A 6000-nucleotide genomic window follows, 5' to 3' on the forward strand; every position below is an offset into this window, starting at 1 on the left:
TTCTCCCCACTGTATGTGTGCGGGACGGTGAAAGACTTCAATTCTTTGCAATCTTGCATTGAGAAATGTGATTTTTTAATTGTTTGATGATTCTCTCACGATATTTGGCACAAAGTAATGAGCCATGACTCATCTTTGCATGCAAAGACTGAGATGCTTTTATTCCCAATAATGATTGCCTCACTTATTAACAATTCACCTGCATATTAGTTTTAAAGCAGTATAACTTGGATATTCTATCATTTTTTCACTTTTATTCTGCCTCTGTCCCAACTTTTTTGGAGTGTGTTGCAGACATCATATATAGAATATATATATATATATATATATATATATATATATATATATATATATATATATATATATATATATATATATATATATATTCATTCTATAGATGATGTCTGCAACACACTCAGCAAAAAAGTGTGTGCATCAAGTGTGAGTATATATATCTTTTAAACTAAATAAAATACTTTCCCCATATTTTGATGGTTTGTATGGAACAAACCATACCATGGTTTCATTAAAAACAAATAGGCTATCCCTTCCGGACAACACTTTTGGCCACTACTGTAGGTTTGCTTTTAATTTTTTATGTTAAAATATTTTATTTTTGATTCAACATAACACTGAAAATAGTTTAGGTGATCCCAGAACTTTCCTGATCATTTACTTCAACAGAAATAACAAATTATTAACAAATATGACAACTTTCATGTCAGTGGCCTAATAAAGAGCTCACTTCATCTAGGCTTAATCTCATTACGATGCCAGAGAAACAAGTCTCTATAATTCAGGAATATCCGCCAGTTCAACATTAAACACTGAGTCCTCAAATCCAGTACCAATAACAGCAACTACAAGTAAGGCTGAGATGTTCAGCGGGTTTGTTGAAAGTCAGAGTTATTTCAGGATTTCTATTTGGCCATTTATTTATATATATATATGAAGAGTTCAGATGCAAAAGCCTCTAAGTGCCATCTGAAATTTTCTTCTAGAATGATCATTTTTTTCAAACTCGTATATTTAAGTTCAGTAATTTCACTTCAGTGTCAATGAAAATTACCTATTAATTGTCATTTAAGTGAAATTACTGAACTTAAATATACAAGCTTGATAAAAATGATCATTCTAGAAGAAAATTTCACATGGCACTTGGCTTTTGCATCTGAACTCTTCATATATATATAATCCCACAAACAATTAAATAGCGCCATCTGCTGGGTGTCAACAGTAGAGGAGCCCAAAAAACAACAGCACAGCACATACAGTAATTCAGACATCACTAATCACAGTACACGTTCAGTACACCAAAATAAAAATATACTTTAGTGATGGAAAGCAACTTGTTCAAAGTCTTAGGCCTAAAATACAAAAGACTTATATTAATTGAGAGACGGCCCAGTGCGTGAGTGATACCATTAAATAAATTCATTTGTCTCTCAATTAATATTACATAAGAATTCAAATGAATTAAATTATTACATTGTTTAAATTAATTATTTTTTTTGCTAACTGTGATTTTGTATATGTACATTTTTTGAAATACATAACTTAGACATTTACCTCTGATGACAGATCACTGTAAACTGTAATGTGCATTTTTTGTAAAGCTGCTTTGAAACGATGTGTATTGTGAAAAGCGCTATACAAATAAATGTGAATTGAACTGAATTGAATTGAATTGAATTGAAAAGCTGGTCACAGCGCGTGTCTTCTGCAGGTCGTGCTTACCAGGTTGTTCATCAAAGCCGAAATGTGCCCAGATGTAGGCTTTTAAAGTAGTTTTTAATTTTCTCGCACTCGCGTCTCGCCTCCCTCTGCCATTGTATGCTACCGCAACAAAACAAAAGCAAATGACGTCAGAAAAGCATCAGTACATTATAATCGGTTATGGTCTATTCAGGGGCTGCTCTTTGTGTGAGCCCCCCCCCCCCCAGAGTCTTCGTAGCGCGCTAAGAGACAACATTATCAGGAAACGCAGCCCAGGTAAGATGCGTATGATGCGTAATGGAGATTCCAAAGAGCTCTTCTTTGGTCAGAACCATGGAGAGCGATCGCGGATACGTCCGTCCTATGCACCGAAACTTTTTTACAATGCAACAAAATATTTAAAGAGCATCAAGCTATTAAAATCTATATTATGTATTACTCACAGATAATTTAACAGTATATTAGTCAGTAATTTTTATTAGGTTAAACAGTGATTGGATAACGTTTTTAATTTAACGTTCACAATTGGTCTGGCCCATCCAAACTGGAATCCTGGCGCCGTGCCATGCCTGGTTCGCGCTTAAGTAAATATATATATATAATGTCTGGCCAATCCGAGGCCCCCTGCACACGTGGGGCCCCTAGGCTGCAGCCTACGCAAGCCTGTGCATTAATCCGCGCCAGGGTCTATTAATGAACCAATACTGAATTGTCCTGGTCTGCATCGCGATGCATCGTAGAAACGATTAATTTCGACACCCCCACCCAAAGCGCATGCACACACACACACACACACACACACACAGAAAGGCGCGTTTCAGATAGCGGATACCAGTAATTTCCTACTACTTAATTCTGAGAAAAAAAAGATTTTCTAATTATTGGACAAAAAACCTTTGCATGTAATAATCTAGAATACCGTCTAACACTTGATGGCTGCTCTGTCAAGTCTTCGTCGTCGGTTAGGAACCTGGGTGTGCTCTTTGATACCAATCTTTCGCTTGAAAGTCACGCGTCTAGTATCTGTAAAACCGCATTCTTCCATCTAAAAATATCTAAACTACAGCATATGCTCTCAATGCCAACAGTCAGTTCATGCTTTCATGACATCAAGGCTAGATTATTGTAATGCTCTACTGGGTGGTTGCCCTGCACGCTTAATAAACAAACTACAGCTGGTTCAAAACGCAGCAGCTCGAGTTCTTACCAGAACCAGGAAGTATGACCATATTAGCCCAGTTCTGTCAACACTGCACTGGCTCCCTATTAAACATCGCATACATATTAAAATATTGCTGATTACTTACAAAGCACTAAATGGTTTAGCTCCGCAGTGCTTGAGCGAGCTCTTAACGCATTATAGTCCTTCACGTCTATTGCGATTTCAAAATTCTGGCCAGTTGATAATACCTAGAATATCAAAATCGACTGCTGGCGGTAGATCCTTCTCCTATTTAGCACCAAAACTTTGGAACAGTCTTCCTAACATTTTCCGGGAAGCAGACACACTCTGTCAGTTCAAAGCTAGACTAAAAACACATCTCTTTGACCTAGCATTCACAAAGAACATTATACATTTCTATTATTCAAATCAGTTAAATGATTGCGTCTAGACATTACCACAATGCATGATGTAGTCAGCCGGATCCAGATTAAATATATATAGTAAACTGAATTAATAACTTTCTTACAACAGAAAAGAAGCATCACTGAACTTACTTAAGATGGACTATGACGCTATTTTATTCTAGATCTGCTACAATCTGTATTGTAAAAAGCGCTGTATAAATAAAGGTGACTTTACGTACAGCTGATACTTTTTTCTTTTAAAGAGGAATGTCTGAAGAACAAATAATGTTGAAACTGAAGAATAACAAATTTTAAGAATCTATTTCAAATATGCTTCCATATATTGTATTTAGCTTTTAAGGCTGCTCAGCAAAGTTGCAATTCCTGTTTTCTCCTTATTGTCTTTAATGGCTCTTGGAGTCCCAGTTTCACTCAGACTGATGGGATTAGCACACGAATGATTCACTGAGAATCTCACCTTTTGTTCTGCAAATGGCTCTTGGAGCCAAAGTCCCAGCTCCAGACGTTGTATTGTTAGGCTGATTAGATTAGCACATATGCGTTTGAATGGTTATGCTGATTGGATTGAGACTGGTAACACGCTGGAGTCTGGGGTGGGTTCCTTAACCTGTATACTCATTTACATGCTTTGTTTGAATTTGTCTCCACCTTCAAAAGTCCCTCCTCCTAAAATGCCTTTAAGACACCATGTAAAGTTATGTACTTTAGATTGTTGGACTGCAGCCATGCTCAATAAAGAAGAACTTCTGTTTGAACGTGATCCCAACATCTCCTGGTTTTGCTTCGAAGAAGGAATAAAAAGTTTCCAACAAAACTAAGATATGCATCTCGTTTCCTTCTAAATCATAGAGCACACCTGTCTGAGCAACACAAATATTATATTTCCAAAGTCTGCATCCTGTAACTCAAGTATTAAAGATACCTCAATATCTCTGGTTATTAACAAACACATTTTTTTGGTAAGTTCATTTTTAAGGCCCTGTATGGTTTTGTAACAGTCACCAGCTGGAGTGCCCTTGAGAGCCACCAGAGGGCACTCCACACCAGACTATTATCACTCCCTCACAAACTACATTTCCCATAACTCACTGCACGGACTCATCATCACTGATTTCATTCATGAGTGTCTCATCACCCTGTTAGTCTCAGCCTATTTATACCATGTTCACTCATTCACTCACTGCAAAGTTTTGTATGTTGTTGCACTGCTTTTCCGAGCGGTTTCTCTGGTTTCATGACTCGTTTCTGGGAATTTTTTTTTGCCTGTTCCGTGGATTACTCTTTTGCCTCTGACCCCTGCCTGTTTTGTTTGTTTGTTTGGACGGCCTACCAGTGTTTTGACCTATTGCCTGTAGGCTCTATTGGATTACGTGTCTGGATTGCCCCTTAATTAAAGCTGCATTTGGATCTCAACCTTCGTGTTTTGAAGCAGTTCGTGACAGGTTTATTCCCAGAGATATGTGTCTCTCATTGTAATTTTGCACACACATTAGTGTTACACATTAGCTACACATTCACTAATTTCACATACTCAGTGATTTGATTCTTAATTGTCCATCTCACAGTAAAATTCAAATGTGAAGTTGTAGCTAAAGTACAGGTAAATGTTTAATTGTCCAACTGATTAATCAAATAAAAGCGTATGACTGCAAATCCATTAAGATAATTTACAACAACTGCAAACATATAATTTTTATTGCATCATGTTGTTTATTGAGATGCATAGTCAATTTTAACAATGAAAAGTAATATACAGACAGTGATGCATGTGCAACAACATATAACTTATTCTTGATCATACTATGGTTAGACTCTATTAATTTTGAAGGCTAGGCCTATATGCTTAGTATGCAGCCTAGCTCTGTTTGACACATTTTGTATCGCCGGTCCCTGTCGGGAAAAATGTCGGAAAAAACTTAAACTTTTGCCCTGAAAGTTGAAAAGCAAAAGTTGAATAAGTGTTGAAGCGTTGGAGATCCCTGCTCTACTGCATTATCAGGCTGGTGGAAACAGGTTCATATTTCACCTGAGAAATCTTCCCCGGGACACAATCAGGGTTGTCATCAATGTTAACATAAGAAAGTTTGTAATGACAAACAGGAGTAAAAACGTCCTTATCAGCATAAAGGAATCTCCAAGGTCAATAGATTCCTCATGATATTCTTTATACTATTCTAATGCAAGTCAGGTTTGTTGAAATTGACAGTTCAAGTCAATTTGATTGAAGTATTGTGTATATGAGGGTACGTTTAATCGCTAAATCTCATTATAATCGCACGTGAGGGTGCACGCAAATAATTTCAGAAATGCTTTTAGAAGTAAATACTAGTGGTCGACTGATCTTGTTTTTTTGATGGCCGATGCCGATATCTTAGAGAGCAGGGTGGCCGATGGCGGATATAAAGCCGATATACTTTATATTTATTTTAATCAATATTTAATCAATTATAAATAAATTAGAAAACAAATCCTTAAAATAAAGGATAAAATATATGAATAAATTCACCTTCTCTGAAAATATTTTTTCCCAAATAAAGTAATTGTTTAAAAATATATGAATATGTGAATAAAAAGGAAGTAAACATGTAACAGGAGTGATAATATTAAAGCAAAATGATATATTGAACCTATTCTGGGTCAGAGAAACATCAGAGTGAGGAGGAAAGGAAAAAGAACTGCCAACTGTAGAGAAGT

The sequence above is a fragment of the Squalius cephalus genome (assembly GCF_949319135.1).
Source record: "Squalius cephalus genome assembly, chromosome: 3".
Taxonomy (NCBI): domain Eukaryota; kingdom Metazoa; phylum Chordata; class Actinopteri; order Cypriniformes; family Leuciscidae; genus Squalius; species Squalius cephalus.